At 34.9% G+C, this 22,764-nt stretch overlaps 1 protein-coding gene and 2 pseudogenes across 9 annotated transcripts in view; all 3 read left to right on the forward strand.

The window, feature by feature from the left end:
- Zbtb20 (zinc finger and BTB domain containing 20) overlaps positions 1-22,764 on the forward strand; it is a 751,404-nt gene that overhangs the window by 281,267 nt on the left and 447,373 nt on the right. The window lies entirely within an intron of this gene.
- LOC115029669 lies at positions 11,431-11,633 on the forward strand (annotated as a pseudogene).
- On the forward strand, positions 15,150-16,097 carry LOC115029571 (annotated as a pseudogene).

Genomic DNA, 22,764 nt, shown 5'->3' on the forward strand with positions numbered 1-22,764 from the left:
CTGTGTATTTAAGCTGTTACGTTTGTTTCCCTTACTGTCAAACCCTATCTTCAAAAAGCTATTAACTAGTTATATCGATAGATGGAATCTGTCCTTCAATTCCAGGATGTGTTTTCTATCAAATGTTCTCTTCATTGGTTGTTGGAGTCTATATGCAAAATAACATATAAACACAATGTAAAACCCAGCTGTAATTGTTGCTAGCAGTTGGGGACATCATAAATTCCTTCAGAAGTAAACTTGTATTGTAAATATCACCAGAGCCACTCTGTAAGAGTGTGAAAACTCTAAACAAAACTTAGTGAAGACAGTGGATGTGGCTCCTTCTCGGCCAGAGGATCGTTTCCTAGCTACCCTACATGCTCCAGTGGAATCTCACAAAAGGCTCCAGGCTCTCCAAGTTAATCCAACAAAGAATCAAGTGGGTTTATTTTAAAATTTACCCTTAAATATGTTTGCTAGTTTTGAAATTCTGATTTTGTGCTTTGCTTGTGTAATTCAAAAACAGCTTTAGTTTAAAAACAAAAATTGGCAAAAATACTAGTGCATTATGTGTTTTAATCACGTATGGTGTTTTGAAAATGACTCAAAATTGAGAAAATTATTTCATTGTAATTACAGTTCAAATGCATGGATTTTCTTTCTTATAAATTGTGTAAAATAAAATAAAAGCAACAGACTTCTTAAGTGAGTAGTATATAAATAATGAATTATATAATTATTCTATAATAAGTACAACAGCTATATAGGTGGCATAAATTTTTGTTGTATGTGTTTACATCCTTTATTTAAGGGGATTTGTACTTTCTGTTCATATTAAAAATTTTAAATTATGCAGAGTTTTAGAAAATTTTATCCACTGACATGGTTAATATTCAAGCTCTAGTATCAGTCAGCCAGATTTTTCTCTTTTATGGAGTTCTTTGATTGTTCCTATAAGAGCTTTTTTTTTTCTTTTCTTGGTAATATATAAACATAGAAAGAGAAGTTTCTTTGGCTCATATTACACTCATGAGACAATGATGATGCCGAAGTCCTTTTCATAATCAGGACCTTTGTAGAGATTGCCCAGGTATTCTTAGCCAAAATCTCTCTCTCATTGTACACTACTCCAGGGCAACATGTGGTGTGCCAGCTGGATGCCCTCCCTACATGCCTCAGGTGGCCACATTTCAATGGTGCCTATAGAGCACAGGCCAAATTCTCATTCTCTGTGTTAATCAGTGGGAGAATTCCCATAGAAAAAGGGATAGAAGCATATTTCAGGAAAACTCTGAGATTAGCCAGATGATTAGGCCAGGACATTTTAAGTTCAGATTTTATGTAGAATTTCTATGGCATTATTTTAGTTGACTGAAGAATGCTAGAAAGTTTAAAGATATTTCAAATTAAAAATATATTTTTATTACCCTATGATTTCTCTAAATTATTTTCTTTAGATGCACTCAGAACTCATATTGATTTGTAAACTCAAAGGCAACTGATAAACCAATTAAATTAATCTAATGGAACCATTCTCCCATAATTTTGAAAGAATCCGATTTATATCTAGTGAACTCTCGTGGTAACAATGTTTTCATTTGGATTTTGTTCAGTTCCATGGACATTAAGTAAATGTATAGTATGTGTAAAGTACTATAGTAGATACTTTTGGTAGTTCTGTATATTGCCTTATAGTATTGAATATATTGTCATATGTATTTTCTTGTTTATGGTAAGTTTTTACCTTTTAATTATTTCTTACTTATATAGTGTAAAGTTTCAGATGTTATAGTTATTTGTTCTGTGTTTGTTTTGGGTGAGCCTGAAGACCTTTGTAGAAAGACATTTAGTTGTCCTTGAAAGAAAAAAAAAACATATAATTTTGACATATTAAATTGACCATGGTGAGTTTATTTTTAATTACCTAATTGAAACTGTTCTATACTTAGCCTAATTGTAATTTTTATTTACTACATTTAAGCAAATATTAATTTATTCCATTTCATATATTTTCTAATATACAAGTGTGATTTATCAGAACCTATTCTTCGTGCTTACCATATATTAAATATTACTGTTCTACAAGAATTATGTTAATGTTATATAACTTCTGGATAACAGATATGTAAATGGTTACATTCCACTTAGCATATACAATATCTTCTACAATTTTTGCATCTAATTCAGAATGCTATTTTTTCACTTTTGTGTTGCTGTTACTGTTTTGATAATTTTTATCGTCTTTTTCTTAAGTCTACATTGAAATAATTGAAAAACTACCCAAGTTTTACTTTCATCCATCAGTTGTATTTCACTTACACATATTATAGAAGTAAAATTTATCATTATCATTCAAATTTTCTAAGAATTAAAAAATCATTTTAACTAGAAATTGAACAGACTGCATTTGTCATAAACTCAAAATTTGAAAACTTGGTTGCGATGAATGTTTTCCTGATATCAAATTTTCAAAAAGATGTTCTGCCGGAAAGCCATCCGTTATGTCATTTGGGGAGTTTGGCCCAGAGGGCAGTCATGTTGACCCCATCTGCAGAGGTTGGCTAAACTAGAATCTTGGACTAAGTAAATCTCATTCATCAAGGTCCACATAAAGTAAAGTAGGTGGGGAGCAGGGGGACAGATGGTAGGGTCGACAGCAAGAAAGTTGTTGTTGACATTGATGTAGACCCTTCTTCTTGCCAGAGTGACTCCATGGACTTCTTTTGGCATGAAAGCCTAAGCCAAAGCTATCATCTTAATGGAAGGTGAGCTGCAGGCACACTGGAGAGATCTAGACACAGTAGGTATCTAGGATTGGCTTAGATTCTGTCTATCAGCTTGACTGCCATACCTATTTGATTGATGTGCAGTGGGGCCTGAAAGTGCTGTTTTGATGTTAAGGATTGTGTCATAAGGTTCCTGATATGGTGCACATGTCTGGATGAGATTGGACATTGACTGTCTTTGCCTATGCCAAGCAACACCAGACTTGAGTGCATTATTCTGTGGATCAGTAGCAGATGGTGAGTGCACACATTTGGAGGGGGTGTGCCTTCAAACACAATATGGAGCCAGCAAACTTAGAAGGTTAGTGCATGTCTTGACTTTGGCAGCTATTTTTAAACAATGACAAAATATTCCCGTATTACCTATTTTTACTTTGAGAAAAACTAAACACATTCGTGATCTAGTCAACAGAAGTATACAAAGCAAGTATACTATTCTCTTTGTTGGTCATGTGGGGTGGAGAGAGCTCTTGGCATTGGCTAAATTGGCCAAGTGAGTAATTTTGGATTGTATATACTCAAACTTGGTACCAATATAAATGTTACCAATGCCAATGAATCCTCTAAGTAGACAAAGAAATGGACATCACAGTACTACAAAGTCTACATATTATATTATAAAATGTGGCACTAGACAATGATTTTATATTCTTTGGCTTTCAGTTGGGTCAGAGTATTCTGTTCTTTAGAAAAAGAAAAATTAAGAACATATAGTTAACAGAAACATCTTATACAAATATACTATGGAAAGAGGTTTATAGACGAAAGAGCCTAACAGTAATTATAGACATACAGGACAGAAAATTTCTAAAAATATTTGGTATTGTGTCTTGAGTGGATTCTGAAACCATATAAGTCAATTTTTCATCAAACTGCTTTTATCAGCTATAAAGGTAAAATATGCATATCAAAGAGAATTTGGAAACAGACAAATTATGCAACTAAATTTTAAATCCATTGTCACCATCAATTAGGGTTGTTTCTAATATTTCCCCCTACTTCCTTCTAACTCTATGCACAACTCTAAAATATATGTGTTTGTATGTTTTAAATGAGTTTTGGATCATATGGTATATTTTCTTTCTCAGCATCAATAATTATGATAGTTATAAAATGTGTACTATTAATACATTCAAATTATTGTATCTTGCGTACTAAAAGTTTTTAAGCCACTCCTCCTTATTTGACACTAAAGTGATCTTGAACATGGTTTCTTCTACTCAGAGGATCCATCTTTCTGAAGAGGTAAATTTCTGAGTTAGAGAGTGTGCATTCAAGGTTCTTTGAATAACATTTGCTAAATTGTATGTGGATGGATTTTTCTAGGTAATTTTCTCCTTGCTTTGAATATTATCATTATTTGTCAATTTGGCAAGCAAAACCAAGGTTTCTTTTGTTTTGGTTCAATCGATTGCATTAACATAGAACTAGCGTGCCTCATATATATTGATGTGACATTGTTTCCTCCTTTTAATAAACTGTTTGCTTGTGTCCTTTACTCCTGTCATCATGCTGGTTTGTCAGATTGTCTTTAAATGCTAAGTCATTAATTGTACAAAAATGTTTGTCCTAGTTTTCAAATGTCATGTTATTGTCTTTGCTGTTGTTGATGTGAGAAAAAAAGTACTTGTCTGCGTAATCCTGTTGTTATATTCTCTTTTGCTGTTATATTGCCCAATAGCTTGATATTGCATAACTAGTCAACATTGTTTTCGAGTATTTCAATAGTCTAGTTTAGCTTAAGGTATGAACTCAGGGTCTTATTTAATTGTGCCCGAGTGGTTAATCTCTGTCCTCCTTCACTCACACTCACGCCAGAGCATCATTGCATAGAAGTGTTAGGAGCATTGGAAGATTCTCCTTGGCAGTCCTTGTTTGGTTCCTACAGTATTTCCATGGTGTGTCTCACACTTTCACAGTTTATACATTTATTAGGTTGAAACCTCCATTTTAATCTCTTATTTTCATCTTTCCTTTCCTCTCCTATCCCTTCATCCCTCTTTTTTTTATGATAGGGTCTCATATAATTCAGGCTGCAATTGTCTTGGCCACGTCATTAAGGATGATAGCCTTCCTACCCTGATCCCACTGTCTGCCAAGTGCTAGCAGGCATGCACTCCGCAAACAGCTCTTCTTCATTCAGAGGGGTTTTTGGTATTGTCACCTACAAATTATTCACAATGCCTTCCCTTTACTAAGTTCATAAAATGTTCCAATAAAATTTTATTAAAACTATAAATTAGTATTAGTGTCTTTGCAATATTCAGCATTCATATTCAGAACTATATAATATTTTCCATTATGAATTGTTATAGTCACAAGTCAATCTTAACATGGTATTTGTCTGTATCCCAGAGTTCCTGGGTATAAATGGATCATGGTCTTGTTTGGATTTGGGATTGTTTCAATTCTATTTTCCAAAATTTTAGTAGAAAATCTGTGTCTCTTCTATTTAATGTTTGCAATTAGTTCTGTTTCCTTAGCTGTTAATAGTTTCTTTGAAGTTATTTTGAATTTTCAAGGCAATTACATTATCAGCCAACAATAATGGTTTAGTCTTTTCTCTTTTAATTGCTTAATGTTTCATTTTATTAATTAAAATTTCTAAATCATTTAAGTGATCATTTTGATATGAAGCATACTTTTTGATTATATGTATGGAAATACTATCATTTTTTCATAGTTAAGGTTTGGATAAATATACTTTGATATTGGTAAAGTAAATTAGAATTTTATTTTCTTTGAATATTAGAATTGTTTTCAAGTTAAATGTGACATATTGAGAAACATTATGAAACTCTAATTTGAAAGACTTTGAATTTTCATGTAATGTATTTTTAATTCAAATTAATTTATTATACATTTGTTCAATCTTTACTTTGGATCAGAAAAAAAATTTCATTACACATTGGAATTCAAATACATTGGCCTTTCCCTTTAAAAGGCTATATAATAATTTGGAAAATGACAATTAAATAACTTAAAGTCATGATTTCTCATTGCTAAATAATGCATACATTATCAGTAAACAATTTAAATTTAAAATTTACTAAGAAAATATTGAAAGATTTTTATATTTCATATCACTATGTGAATTTTAAAGATTGTTTAAATATAAAATGACTACAGTCATACTTTTGGATTTTTTACATCAAGAAGAATAGTGATTGAATTCTAACTAAAAACATTCATAAAATTTGGTAATACCCCACTAAATTTCAAGGCTCAAAAGCATGGACTATATAGATTCTATCGAATTGGGAAACTGGATGTTAAACATAGTTAACCACTGTCTCTGGTAAAATGACTGAAATGACACATGTGTGATACTGTGATTGGAATATTGTTGATCTTAAGAGTTTCTTTGAATCATCAGGTGAGATTTCAGTAAATATTCACACAATTGTGGGTTTGGTACTAATTTTATTGCCTCAAATCACTTAATAAAATGTATCATGATTTTCCTACCTTATGATACAATTCATCATAGTTTTAAATTTCTTTTTGATATTACTTTTTTAGATAGTATATATAAATATTTTATATTTTAGGATACGTTCTTTTGACTAGATCCTTTATAATTTAAACACATAAATTTATAAATATTTATTGTTAATTTTTATACATTATGCTAGTTATTATGAATTATAATAAAGAAAATAATAAATAATCAGACACAAACTTTCAAAGAGCTTGCTTTCTGCTTGGTAGATATGAATAAGGAAAATATAAAACAGATTGCAGTGAAATATGTATTCTTTAGAAAAAGTAATAAACATGAAATTTACCGGTTGCATATTTACCTTCCTCTGAAATAAGCTTTTTTCCATATAATCGTTACCTTTTATAATTATGTAATCACTTGTTGCTTATACTTTTATATTGTGTTTCTGATATTTTTGCCTCCTTTGGAACTACACTGGCTAAATATATACATGAATCCACATAGTATTACTGGTGATAATTCCTGACAAAATTATAATACCTGATTTCAACAGAATGTGTATTTGTAATTTATATAATCTCTCTCTCTCTCTCTCTCTCTCTCTCTCTCTCTCTCTCTCTCTCTCTCTCTCTCTCTCTCTCTTTTGGTTGTTTGAGACAGGGTTTTTCTGTGTAGCACTGGCTGTCCTGGAACTTACTCTGTAGACCAGGCTGGCCTTGAACTCAGAAATTCGCCTGCCTCTGCCTCCCAAGTGCTGGGATTAAAGGCATGCACCACAACGCCCAGCATATCTCTTATGTTTTATAACCCTGTATTCTTGTTTTTGTTAAAATCTTTCATCAAGAACCAATTTAAATGTATGAAGCCGTTTTCAGAATAAAAGTTGATGCTACATAGGGATAAGATTAGTATATGCCGACAGCCTCGCATTGTAAACCTTTTCTCTCATTAAAGAGCTTGTCCAGTACTGTAGAACCACTCACCAAAGAACTGACTTGCAAAGTAGGAGGACTCTGTGTGCTGATACATCTACTAAAAGTGATGCCAGCAGGAAATGCTGGTGTATTAAAGTCAATGTTTTCATCTTTTGGACTTAAATTATACTTTTTTGTTGTTTGTTTTGTTTTTGTTATTATTCTTTATAGCTTACAATTTTAATATGTAGGACCAGTTTCATATTCTTAAAATGTTATGATATTTTGTAATATTTTATCCCTTCTCAACTTTATATGCAGTTATCAAATGATATTTATCACCAACCATGATAGTTGTCCCTATGGAACTGTTATTCTATGTATTATTAAAAAAAACTATATAGCTTCCAGACCCGAAGGCCTTTCTCGGCCTTACTGTGAGCCTCCTGTGTGGTATCATTTGTTTGAGGTCTTGTTAAAATGTAAATAAATTATGCACAGCACACTTCCTCTATTTACCCAACTTACTATATTGAAACAACTGTCTTGATGGAGCACAGATTGATATGTAGTGTGTTTCTGTACTGAACCAAGTGAAGAAGGCGTTGTATGAATATTTAACAGAACCTACTTCATAACAGTTTTTAAAAGTATTTTATGAATTGTAGATAATCTGAGCCATGGGATATGATGTAATTCTGCATAACAGAGTTCATAGAAAGAAGATAACTCCTCAAACAGAATTGGATTAGGCTCCTGAGAAATACATGTTTGAGCTTTTATAGCACTTTAACTTTATAAGCATATCCCACATTTAATTTTGCATATTACTGTCGTAGTACTATAGTAAATATAGCAGGAATGAAAATACAAACGTAAGGATGCTTCCTAAAACAATTTGTCTTTACTCTAATGCACTTTTTCCTCTAACGTTTAGTTTCAAATATGCCATTTTGTTTCTCTTGAGAAGCAATTGCTAACCTCCATAATTTAGGAAAAAATTTATAATCTGTGTAATGTCTCTCTCTCTCTCTCTCTTTCTCTCTCTGTACATATATATATGCATACACGCACACACACACACACACACATATATATATATATATATATATATATATATATATATCATGTGTGTCATGATTAGATCAAACAAAATCTATGAAATAACAAGTGATAATGTTACTTAAAAGTTGATAATATCAAGCCTATAGAATATAGTGCTACTTAATTAATTGATATGTTAACTTTAGAAACAATTAGTGTAAAAATTGCTCATTTCTACATTACATATAAATAGTGAGATGAAGAAGCAATTTAGTGATGTACAGTAAATCAAATTTAGCAAAATGAAGCTGGTATTAAAGTTTATCTCATTGGAGGCTAGAAGATGTTTTAGTGGGTAATGTGCTGACCTAATCCTGAGATCACCCATATAAGAAGGTAGATTTGGTGGTGCATGCCTGCTTGATAATCAAAATGAGGAAGACTCCTATATTTTCAGGCCAGGCCAATCAGCAGGCTTGACATTCAGTTCGAAACCTTCTCTCAAAAATAAAATGGAGAGCGATTGAAGAATAAACAGGATATTATCTCTGTACACATGTGCACACATATACAAACACGTACTCATAAAAATGTATCTCATTGGAATATTATCTTAAATTACAGTAGTGGTGATTATTATTGTATGAACAAATTATTGATGCCTGTAATTTTCTTATATAATTCTGTATTTTCCATCAAATTTTTTCATGATTATTATTGATATTTATTAACTGTCTTCTTTGGCAGCTGTAAATATGCATATGATACAGTCTAGTTACCTGCACCCCACTCTGTTCTCTCTCTCACCACTGTCAACCTGTCCCCTTGCCTGTCCATTTCTCACATTCATGAAGTCTTCACTTTGTCTTATGGACCACTACATTTAATGAGGCACATCGTGTAACCATGGGTTTTGAACTATTCATCAGAGCCTTCTGAGCTTACCCTGACTACACAAGTGAAGTCAATTACTGGCTCTTCCTATTGTGAGTTAATAATTGACCAGGGACAGTTGTGGCCCAGTGAATCTCCCCATCTATGACAGACGAATGACTACAGGCCCATACCCAAGGCAGGCAACTAAACCTGATCTGAGGTCCTGAGTGCAGTGAGTCGGCCTTATTTGGAAAGTAACATTTCCTGTCCATTTTCTCTCTTCCTGCTCTTGCATTCTTTCTCCCATAACTTTCTACTCATATATTCCTTCATTCCTTGTGCAATGCTTCCTGAGTGCTAAAGCTGACAGTTTAAGTGTCCTGTTTTTAGAGCTTGACACTCAGTCATCACTTTTTGAGTGTATGAGTCAGCATATTCCACAGTTCATTGTAAAGAGAAGTTTCTCTGGTGAGTCTTGATGTAGCCTTTGTCTATGCGAAGAAATGTGAACATCAAGAAAGCTTTTTGACACCGTGACTCTTTAACCAGCGGTAGTATGTATCCAGTCATTTGACTGGGTGGACAGTACTCAGAATTAATGCCTTTTTATGGATAGACTACAAGTCCAATCCATACAGTGATGAGATATCACAATAACAGTCACTTTTGTGCCAGTGGACAATTTTGCTGGGCAAATTTTATTTGCATTGTCATTTGCAGGATTCACAGCTGCCTAGAACATTGCTGAGTTTCGTCCCAGGGCAGCCTAAATTGCACCTTTTATCACTATGAAAGCTAGCCAGCCCAAAAGAAGCTTCCAGATCAGTTCCAGCTTGATTTCTCTGTATCTTGAAACAAAGGTATATCTTCAGCAATAGAGTTACTCAACTTCTGGTGGACAACCAAAAGGCATGGTAAGAGCATGTGATTTGCGGGAAAAGATGCATGTTCAATGAGAAACTATTGTCTCAAAAACAATGAGCTGAAGATCAAACAGAGCAGACCACAAATGCCAACCTTCAATACATGTACAGGGGAGGCACACCTGGACACACATGTGCACACACATACATCACATATATACAAATATAAAAGGCTCTTGGCTTTATTATATTATGTACACTTGGAAGCATTGGACTGTCACCATATACTTTGGGAAACATGTACTACAAATACTAAGGGTAGGAAGAGAGAAATTGACAGGAAGCGATTTAGTATTTTAGAGTTAAGAGCTTCAGATCATACAGATATTCCACTCTGAATTTTTTAGAGTATATGTAGGAACTAAGCTCCATTGGAAGGGCTGCAGTCATTTCAGGAACTTTTCCATATATTTTGTATACATGGATATTTTGCTGCCATTACATCACAGTGAATAATAGAGGGCATCTAAAATACAACTATTCTCTCTTACTATTAAAAACAACTATCACTTTGCGATTCAGTTGAATCCTCCAATAGAAGCTGTAAAGCCTAACAAAATACACGACAGAGGAAATATCTACCTACTTTTCGTAAGAGACTAAGCACCGATATTCCATTTTGGAAGACCCTAATTCCATCCAAATATTTGTCTCCAGAGCCTCCCTGGTGGGACTGCAGGCTTGGAATTCTCATTATAATAGTTTGGATATTAACTGAGTGATAACCAAGGCAATGCACTTCTGTCATACTCCGTCTTCTGGAAGACTTATACTTTGAGCAGTGTCTGTGCTGTACAAGAGTTTTATTACGAACTATATTTCTTAGGTTTCAAATAGAAATCGTAATTCTTACAGTTCTTAGGACAAAAGGAAATAGCTATAGCTGCTGTGCCTGCATTAATCAAGGCTGGTCTTGATTTCTCTGAGATTTTGTAAGTATGAAGCATTAGTTTTGACTCAGAAAAATCACATTTCAGAGTTAAATTTTGTACATTTTGTATCTCTCCTATACATAGTTCCCTGTTTTCTTATACTTCTTGGTGTCTTTCGAGTATAAATTTTGAAGTTTTCTAGTAACACATTCTGAATGTTTACTTCGTCTTATGTGATATCAGTGATTTTTTAATTTTATTCATATCATAAATATTCTTTGCAAGTTTATTCTTAAGGGAATTTTATTGTGGATCTTCATTTAAAGAGTCAATTTTCCAATAAATATTATTCTCCCTTCTATATATGATCTTCATAATTTTTCATATTTTACTTCCTATGAAGTTTATCCCCTTAATATATTTAAAAATATGCCTTGAGTGAGCCCAGAAAATCATTCAACATGAAATAAGTTCATACATGCAAACCGTAATCAAAGAAAGTAGTGAGACCTTAAAGAAATGCTTTTTGTCTTATAATAAGTCTAGAGTGTATGTTATGCTCGCCAAGTGATTAAAATAGTTCAGCTCATCGCTTCTCGGCCTTTTGGCTAAGATCAAGTATAAAATAGTTCAGCTCAGTATAGGTCAAAAGTTCTCAGCATTCCATGATGACTCAAGATAACAGTCATTCTCAGCTAGTAGATCCTTTCAGCTATATGTGTATAAGTGTTTATGTGTGTTTGTGTATATATTTATATACACATATGCATATACACATATGCATATATACGTATATATATACATATATATATATGTGTGTGTATATATATACATATATACATACATATATATATATATATATATATATGATATCTTTGTCTTTTGATTTAGGTCTTAATTTATTTTTCTTATTTTCCCCTTCTATTGAAAATAATTTTTTTCCTGTAATATATCTGGGTTGCAGATTCTTCTACTTTCCTCAGTTCTTCCCCATCTTCTCTCCTATCTTGATTCATTCCCTTTCTCTTTATTATAAAAGAACAAGCTTCACGACTCATAGAGGTTTAAAGAGACTGAATAGGAAATCACAGAACCTGCATGGGTCCCTAGTAGGTCCTCTAAACATGGATTTATGGTTGTTTTCCTTGGTGTTCTTACTGGACTCCTAACAGTGGGAGTGTGGGGGGAAGGGGTGTCTCTGACTCTTTTGCCTGATGTTGGAACCCCTTTCCTCTGGATTGCCTTGTTCAGCCTCGATTCTGAGGTTTGTATCTAGTCTTCTTGTATCTTGTTATGGCTTGTACTCTTGGTATCTTCTAGCCCCTTTGGCTTTTACAGTCTTTCTGTCTGCTCTTCTGAAGGCTTCCCTGAGCTTGGAGGGGAGGGATTTGATGGGGACATCCCATTTAGAGGTGCATTCTAAGGTATCTCCCTCTCCCTCTACATTTCTCCTCCTCTCTCTGCATGTTATCTGACTGTGGCTGTGGGTCTCTGTATTTATTCCCATCTGCTGCAATAGAAAGCATCTCTTGTGATAACTAAATAATGGAGTGATCTATGAGTATAGCAGAATATCACTAGGAGTCATTTTATCACTGCTTTTTTCATTTTTTATTATATATTTTCTTTATTTACATTTCCAAGGTTATCCATTTTTCTTGTTTCCTCTGAGAAAACCCCCTCTCCCATCCCCCCTTCCCCTGCTCACCAGCCCACCCACTCCTGCTTGCTTCCTTGTCCTGGCATTCCCCTACACTGGGGCATCAATCTGTGTCCCACAAGGCCTTCCTCTGCTTCATATGCTGCTGGAGCCATGGGTCCCTCCATGTGTACTCCTTGGTTGGTGGTTTAGTCCCTGGGAGCTCTGGGGTTACTGGTTGGTTCATTTTGTTGTTCATCCTATGGAGCTGCTAACCCCATCAGATCCTTGGGTCCTTTCTCTAACTCCTCCATTGGGGACCCTGTGCTCAGTCCAGTGGTTGGCTGAGATAGGAAATCACGGAACCTTTTCAACAGAGGAATCTCAAACAGCTGAAAAACACTTAAAAAAAATGTTCAACATCTTTAGCCATCATGGATATACAAATCAAAACTACTTTAATATTTTATCTTATACCTGAAAAAATGACTTAAGATCAATACAAGTAACTGTTGTGTGAAATATAGAAAAAATCATGCACTCACACTAGCTCTAGCTAATTTCTAGTAAAGGGATTTTATCGCGTCCAGGGTCTCCATGGTCCCCGTTGTTGGCAGCCCATCTCACAGTTCTCTTGAGGTGGATCCTGCTCATATTCCCAGTCATCTGACCCCTGTGGTTAGCTGTCACAAATCCCCATAACCCAGTAAAATCAAAACTGTAGAGGCTTATAATTTATCAGTCAGATTTATATCAGTTGATTCTCAACCCTCAAAATGCCCACACAATGAACTCAGAGCCCATTGATATAAACTGCCCACCTAGGTAAGACAAATTGTCCTATAATTATCCATCCCTTATAAGATGTTCATAACTACTTGTAGCTATTTAAAGCCGCATGAAATCTGGTTCATCTTTTTCTTCCTACATCTTCCTTTCTTCTTCTTGTGTCTTCCTATCTCTCCCATCTTTAAAACTCTCATCCCACTTTCTTTATCCACTGCCCAATCCCAGGCTCTAGCCTTATCTTGTATCTGCCCTCACCTGCATATAGACAGCAATCCACATATCCCTGCTTTTGTCCAGTTAAAAGACTCTTTCCTCTCAAATATAAATTGAACACAACTATTATCATTTTGTAATTTATAAAGTATAAGATACACCTAACCTCCAGTCCATTATATTCGTCAGTTAACTAGAACACTCTGTTATCTATCCTAACTCAAAAAAGGCTTACAATAGTTCTGAACAATAGTTTTAGAAGTTAAAGGAAAGTAAAAACAATCTTGCAAATGCAAATAGAAAAGGTGGTTGAAAGTTTACAGGAGAGTCATTCATTAATACCCAACTTTTTAGAGAAACAAAGTCAGAAGTCAAAGAAATTTTTAAAAGGAAAATAAAAATGAAAATAATAATTAATTAAGAATTTTATATCTAGCAAAACTATCTTTAAATATGAAAAAATCATATTTTTCAGATAGACAGTTTATTAATAATAAAACATTTAAGCTAAAAGGAATTGAGAATAAACTGTGACTAAAATGTACCAAAATAAATGGGACAGTCAGCCCCAGTAATTATGTAGTACCCCTGTTTGTAGATGAGCCATTTGTTAAAGCTAGAGTCCCTAAGGAAGATCTTGATGATGTGACAGAACCTAGTAGGAGGGCTTTATGTGTATGAAGTTGTTGTCTTGTAAGGGCTTGTGGGAAGTTACTGGTTCTTAGTTTTCATTATGTTTCCTGACCTGCTGAATGATTTGCTGTAACATAGTCTCTATCTGTGATATGCTGTCCATTCTGCGGCCTCCAATAAGTTGGCCCACTGGATCATTTAATGGAACTTTCAAAATGTAAAAGAAAATAATCTTTATATTTTCATAAGTTGATATTTACTTCTTTACAGTGACAGTAAGATAAGTAGCATGGATAGGTAAATATATAGTATAACTGTATAATAAACCCCAAACCAAAAGAAAGAAATTAATAGCAATAAGAAATTAATAGACTAGAAAAGAAAAGGTCTCTGTTGGTAGTGTTTGATGCTGTGGTGTCTCACCAATAATCTCTGCTCCCAGGCATGAGTCCTTGGGCTTCTTACCTCAAAAGCATAGTAGTTTTCATGGTGGGAAAGTGAAGACCTTCCTCAGGGATGACCCTTCCAAGCCTTTCCACCTCACATCGTTTCTAGTCTGCAAAGCTGGCATGACCCACATCATCGGTGAAGTGGACAGGCAGGATCCAAAGTGATCAAAAGGAAGTTGTGTCAGGTGTAACCATTGCTGAGACACCACCAATGCTGGCTGTGGGCATTGTGAGACAGGTGGAAATTCAACAAGTCCTCTGCACCTTCAAGACTGCCTTTCCCTCACACATCAGTAACAAGTATAAAAGGTATTTCTACAAAAACACAGAAATGTAAGGAGAAGGCCTTCACCAATACTGCAAGAAATGGCAAGACAGCATAGGCAAGAGACCACTGTAGGAGGACTTCAGTAACACAAAGAATGACTGCCAAGGCATCCACATTAGTTGCCACCAACAGATATGTGTGCTCCCTCTGCTCCAGAAGAAGGTCAGCTTAATGGAGATGCCAGCTGAGTATGTCACAGGGGCTGAGAAACTACACTGGGCCCTAGGGAGACTGTAGGAGAAAGATGAGATGATATCATCAGGTTGACCAAAGGAAATGCTACCAACAGGACTCTAATTGCTGGCCTGAAAAGAAGCTACTCTGTAAAACCCACCTAGGGTTATCCAAGTTTTCTTGTATTAGAGCCTGGCACTCTCCCTGTGTGACCTTATCTGTAGCTTGAGCTGGCTAAAAGGACTATCATCTTAAAAATCTATAAGATTTATCAGGGGTAGCTTATCAAGGGTGGCAAGCTGATCAAGAACAATGCTTCTGCATGTTCAAATATGATCTATCTTACTAGAGCCTCAACTTACTCGGTGGCATTGTCAGTTATGTTGAAATGAACAGTGACTTTGTGCTGCTGAAAGGCTGTGTGGTAGGAACCAAGAGGCAAAGGTTTCTGCAAAACCTTGCTGGTATAGACCAAATGATGAGCTCTGGAGGAAACTGACATGAACTTGTTTGACGCCATCTCGGGATTGTTGATGGTCATTTCCAGACCACATAAGAGAAGACAGCATTCATGGAACCATGCAAGAAAGACCAGATTGTCAATGAAGAAGGTGCTTAAATGTGCTTGAAGTACCTTGTACATCTGGTCAGGTCTCAATAACATCTTTCCCAATGGCAAAGCAGAAAGGGGGGCAGGGAAGGGAGGAGGGAAGAGAAAGAAAGAAACAGAGAAAGGAAAAAGAAAGGGAAAGAGGAAAAAGAATTTCAAGAACAAAATAATAAAATCAATGAAATTGGCAGAACTTTAGCTAGACTCACCAAAGAGCTGAAGATAATAATTTACCAAGATCAGAAATGAAGGAGGGGTAGCCAGTGGTCACAAGAAAACCCATAGAAGTAAAAAATATTCTAAGATAAAACTATGGTGTGAGACATTCCAGTTTCAATCAGCAATTCAGTTAAACGAAGCAGCCTGGAAATGTTCAGGTTAAGAAGGCTACCTAGAAAGAAATATAGAACTTAGGCCTATAAACATTAGATAAGTAAAGTTGATAAGGCCAGTGAGAAAAGAGAGAAGGAGGGGGAAAGAAGAGAAGGAGGGAGGTGGGACAGACTCACTCTAAATACTGATGGTTTCCTAGATAAATTCTACCAAAAAAAAAAAAAAAACCTAAAGAAAAAATTGCAATCTTTTAAATAGTTTTTGTGAATATAGTGGGAGGAAATAGATCACTTTTAAAAAATGAGAATTAAACCTTGAAGTCAATAGACAAAAATTTAACAACAAAGAGAAAAAACAAAATCAATACCTGTACTGAAAATAGACAGCAAAATCTTAAACACGCTATTCAAATATAATAATATAGGAAAGCATTTGCACACCCTGATCCAGTAGGATTCTTCCCAGAATGGCTTAGAATCCAATAATCAATCAGTGTACAGTACCATATTCATAGACTATGAATTGACCATCTTAATGGACATATGAGAGCATCTATTTGTTTCAGCAGTCTCAATGATCGAGAAACAGGGGACTTCTGACCCTCCGGGAGACAGCTATGAAAACTCTAAAATATAAATATATTGATAGAATCTCACTGCTAAGGTGGAAAAGCATCAAGGCTGTCATATCTAACCTGTTGCATGTGATGATATAATAAACTTGAGTTCAGAATGATGAGACATGGAAGGGAGAAAGGGGGAAAGGAAGGAAAAGAAAAGAAGCCCTAAGGAAGAGAAGTCAGTGGAAAAATGAAACGTAAAAATGATTTTTATTTGTAGATAATATAACATGACATATACAATATTAAGTATATTACTTAATTTATGTAAATTACATAAACACACTAATGAACTAATTAGGAGTTTGGCAAATTAACTATATATAAGTTCATTGTAATGAAATTACAAAAATTCCATTTGCAGTAGCATCAAAAATAATATTTTTTCAGAAGCTGATAAGTTAATTCTAACACTGAAAATAATGTGAAACTTAAATTACTGATTAAAAAGGAACCAAAATTAGATTACATACAGTATCTTATCTTCAAACTTATTGTTCAAAATCTAACGAGGAAGAGACTCTGATAATCCTTTATAGATCAATGGAGTGAAGTTGAGAGGCCAGAAAATTAAGCTTGATTTTTGGTCAGATAGTTTTCACAGAGGTACCAAAGCAATTTGGCATTGCCAGGTAAAGTGTAAAGACCATGTGACTTCTTATATATTGTACATATTTACCTCACACCATCCATGACCTAAATTCAAGAGCTAGAATTATGAAACTTGAAGTTGTTAGAGAAGAAAATTGCTATGAGTTTGTATCAGAAAGAGTCCCTAGATATGCCATTAAAACCTTGATTTTAAAATGAATAACATCCTAGTAATGATTGGACTGGCAAGCTAAACCCACTGGTGTGATAGTGGATTTAATACTCACTGTGCAAGATGGAATCCATTACTGATATTGTTAACTAGGCCAAAGCTTTCTGACTGTCTAGGTCATAGGAATAGGGGAGACCTAATACTATTATTTTTCAAAATGAACATTGTATTAAATTGTCCCCTAAGTTGCCATCTTTATACCCATAGATTAGTATATCTCTCATCCTTCATGAATTGAAGAAATTTCTTTTTATATTAGGTGATGATTAATAGAGAGAACAATAGCTACTCAGTCTATGACAATCAGTACTATACCTTTTCCTCCATGGATTTATAGATTATTGAATAGAGGGCAGAAGGAGTGTAAGCGCAAGATAGTGGACATTGCAATGAAGTATTACTTATTGAACGTGGTAGGATAATTGCCTGCATGAGCTCACAGAGGCTATGACTTCATGCACAACACCTGTATATTATGAAGCCAGCCAAAATACCAGTTAAAAAGTCCCATCCCTGTCTGAGTATCTGTTTGGTAATTAATGAACTCTTTTTCATATCTGTTGCCATTTAAAAGCTACCTGTGTCCAGTAAAAGGTTCTACACTCTTGTGTACACAGCAACACTAATTAGACCCTTGGCTTTCAAAACAGACACACATGCAAGCATACACACAAGCACACACACACATACATACATACACACAGGGGGTCAGTGAGAAACATGAAGTTGGAAGGAAGAGGAAAGAAATTGGAAGAAAATGGAGAATGAATTTGAAATGCATGAAATTTTCAATAAAAATGTGCCTACAGAAAAAGAATAAATTGATAACTTGAACTTCAACAAAATTAAGAATTTGTGAGTTTCATCATAGAAATCAGATGATAAAACACAGATAAAAAACCAGACACAAGATTTTTCATAGATTGACAAGTCATCATTTTATCATAATTGTTATGGTTATTTATAAATCATAAATTATCTCATAATATATTTGGAAATATTCCATGATATGATAAAAAATCCATTTTAAACTGTCAATATTTTGAATATATATTTCCCTGAAAAAAGAAATAGAAAGTGCCATAAAAACAGGAAAAGATTCCCAACATGATTGAACTTAGGGAAAAGTAAACTTAAACCAGAAGATACCAATTCATACTTCTGTGTTAGTTATAATTCTGCTTTTTAAGGCATTTACAGTATCCTTTGAGATATGGAGAAGTAGAACCATCCACCACAGCTAGTGTGAGTGCAACATTGAATATTCTATTTCAAGTATGTAGTAAATTTCTTAACAATTAAAATAAATGAAATCTGAGAGCCAAATAATTCCACCTCTCAGTGCATTCCAAAGAGAAAAAAATATATATATATATAACTTATATAGAATATATATGTTTATTTATAATATATGTATCCATACAAAGACTTCCACATTATGGATGTTCATGGCAGTATTATGCATAATAGACAAAAGATGGAGACTACCTTAATGCACATCAGCTGACAAATTGACATAAAAATGTTATGCACTATATAAATTCCATTCAGCAGCTAAAATATATGGAGGCAATCTGAAATGTGACAATTTCTCAAACTGTGTTGTGTTTATTGTTGAATAACTCTGAATGTACTCAAAATTATTGATAGTAAGTATAATATGTTATGGGTAGTTTTGATTGTCTTTTTGACACAATGTAGAATCACCTTGGAAACGAGTCTCAATGAGAAATTCCCTAGATTAAGTTGGCCTGAGGTTATTCCTATGAGGGATTTCCTAAATTTGTGTCCCTGGGGTTTAAAGACTTCCTGTGAATTTGGACTGTATTATTCTTGGGTTGGGCCCCAGGTTTAATGCAGTCTAGAGTGCCTGTAGTGTTAGCGTGCATGTATTGATTTGTTGTTCCTGTCTGTGGATGGACTATGACTAGCTACTTCATGTTCCTGCTCCTTCGTCTTCCCTATGATAATGGACTGTAATTTGGGATTGTAAGCTAAATGAACCAACCCTGTCTTTCTAAGTTGATTGTGTCAGTGTTTTCTTTCCCGGGACAGGAGATGAAAGTCAGACATACATATGTTCTATAAGTTATGCTATTATATAGTGTTAAGATAAAAGTGTTTGTTAAAAGTATAAAATGATGGTTATATCTTAACCCAGTAACCAAGGTTAACATCCTCAGTTATGTGTCATGTTGACAGCATGCACTGCCCAATATTATAATAATAAATCTTTTTGTATGCCATTTGGTAAGTCATAATTCCAGTCTATTCATGAAAAAGTACTAGCAAATATTAGTTCAATAACTGAAAATAATGAAAAACAAACAAAAAATTACAAAGACCAGAGAAAGTACGGACACATGGCAAAGCCATGTAGTTGGACATTCGGAATGGGATTCTTGGAATAATAGAAAGATAATCATGGAAGAGCTGATATTACTTGACATCAATAGACCATTTACTAACTTTAAAGAATCATTTTATTTTAGGTGTGAAAAAAGTCATTTTTATGTTTACAAAAAGTTACCTTTTAGGGATCACAGTAAATCCTCTATGAGTGAGTGATATGCTATCTGGCATTGCCTTGTAAATGATCTGGTAGAAGAAACACTGGCAGAGACAAGGTGGAAAATGTGTGTGCAGGCAGTACGTGCATGCAACCCCCCCCTGTACATTTTACTCTCCATGTGTTCAAAATTTTCCATAACGATTTTTTCAAAAGGAAAATTCAACTGAAAAGCAAATTTCTCTATTAACATTCTATGCTGACCACAGTCACTCACATCATGTGTCTTTCAAGAGTCAAGTATGTACAGTGTCAAAGTTAATAAGCCATAAAAGATCTACTGAACATGCAAAAATAACCCAAGCAAAGAGTAAAATCAGGGCAGAATACTCGGGAGGACATTAGGAGAAGTGCTTGAGTTAACAAACCTCCTAGCTGGGGTTCTGCTTGTTTTTCCCTTGAAGCTCTGTGGCCTACTCCGAAGTGGATATCTCATTGCCTATCTATGTGAGGATTTGAAAATGAGGTAGACTGTGGTTAGAAGACACCTTTGTTCCTGTTCAGTGCTGGGACCCAAGGGGTTTCACCACTCTTTGTGGTTTTGCTGTAGGAGTAAGGGCTTTGTGTGTGGCCTTGTGACTTGTAGAGTGGTCAGATACCTTATTTGCTGCTTCTTAGAGTCTGTAGAGCATGCAGTGCAAAGTACCTCACTGTTTCACTGAAGGCTGTGTGCAGAAAGAATCCTTCTCTGGGACTTCCTAATTTACACTGACCCCACTGTATCATTGGCTACTGACTGCACTCTCTAAATCCTCATAGTTTAACTCTTCTTAGAACATTTGCCAACAGTGTTCATGTCACTATTGCCTAAGATTCATTTTTAAAAAGAGTTTAGAAACTGATGTGTCAGGAGAAATTCTTATTCACAATACATGCTTCGTAGATCTATTTTTAAGGTGGATTTAGATCTATCTTTAAGGTAGATTCCATGCACAGTTGTGAACATGAAAGCTGGAAGATGAAAAGCAGAGAGGAGGGCAGCAATAATACCCTCTTCTGATTTTCTGCTCCTCCATCTCAGTGTGCCCTCAGAATTTTGCCCTTTCCTTAATGATCTGCCTTCAAGCAATTTCTACCTAATATTGCACCCTACTGCTAACTGACAGAGCTAATGGTTTGTTCATGTGGCAATGAAGAGGAGCAGTATTCATATCAAAGACAACTGGTCCCACTTCCAGGTCCATCTTTGGGCCAAGATACGTAATCGCCAACAGTGAGTTGGCGACTGTATTTTTTGAGTCCTGGCGCAAAGCAAGATCCATCTGTTTTGCCCAGCCGTTTGCCTGAGTGCCACAGAACAGTCCTGTTATTAGGCTTATTTGTGGTCCTATTTGAGGTTAGGCATAATGTAAATAAACTTCAGTGCTCCTCGTGATGATGCAGCCCAGGAATTAAAAGTGGTGGTATTGGGAGTTTAAGTAGGGCTGTGTCTGCTTGCTCACTGCTCTGCTTTCTTTGCATGGAGAAACAGACATTTAAGAATGAGTTTGTCATCTGGAAGGATAGTTGTGACCAAGTTTCCCTCAACAGGATACAAGATGTTATTTTTGAGCTTCATTACCCTCACCAGAGAGAGGGACAGAGAAAGAGACAGAAATGGAGAAGAAAGCCAGTCAGAGAGGCCAGGGAGGGAGGGAGGGAGGGAGGGAGGGAGTGTGTGACTTCATGCCGTCTCTTCACAGTGGACTTGATGATTTTGAATGGTTTCCTTTACTCCACATCTGCTGGGTTGAGGAAAAGGAAATCTGACAGAACTGAACTGCTACTTCTCAGTTACTTCTCTGTGCGTCTATTTGATCTGATTCCACTCACCTTTACTGCTCCAAGCCAGACAGTGCGTCTGTTTCACTGGCCACATTTTGTTGGTGAGAACAATACCAAGTGGGATTCAGATTTATCTAGAAATGGACATTTTTTGTGTTTCTGAATCATTTATCAGGGGTTATTGTTATTCCATATAATTTTTGAGCACAGTTATTTTTGTCAGTGTCTTTCATGAATGTTTGGTTGCCTTATAAGGATCTCTGTGCTCTCCCCTCCTCTCATTCAGTTGTCCCTGGTGACGCCTCCATAATTTCTGTCTTTACACGGGTGCATTTTTAGTCTAATTCAGGCATTTGGGAAGCAGAGGGAAAGTTTAGTAAGTCAGTCAGTATTTTTTTTCTAAAATCTAATCCCATTCATGGGTGGTTTTAGTATGAATTATGAGCAAGTTTGCATTTAAAATGTATGTACATCAAATAGACACATTGCTCAAATTATTCTTCCATATATTTCAAAGAAAAACAGGATTTGCAAGTGAGAACCAGATGCATTTTCTAATAATAGGTGCAATTTCAGGGATGATTTATGATTATGATCTCATATGTGGAAATATTAAAATATTACTTTGCATTATGTGAGGGTCAGACATAAACCTACAACAATCAGGGCAACAAATATATATTTAAAATACTGCAGTATAGTAAAATAAGGAAGATAATTATGATAGCTCCATTTAACATTTTAAAATACCTTTTTCTAAACACTTATGTGTTAGTTATTTGAAGCTAAAAATAGGAATGACTTAATGTAGTATATATGTGACTCTTTTATTGCTAGTACTTGTAGAGGATGGTGTTTGAAGAAAAGATTGAAAAAGAAACAGTAGGATGTTTTAAGCCCAAAGTTGTGGGATACAATTGGAGAACTGAATGTTTGAACTCTTAATTTGAAGATTAAAGTTTTTTTTTTTAAGGTAGAC

Source organism: Mus caroli, chromosome 16, assembly GCF_900094665.2.
Source record: "Mus caroli chromosome 16, CAROLI_EIJ_v1.1, whole genome shotgun sequence".
NCBI classification, from domain to species: domain Eukaryota; kingdom Metazoa; phylum Chordata; class Mammalia; order Rodentia; family Muridae; genus Mus; species Mus caroli.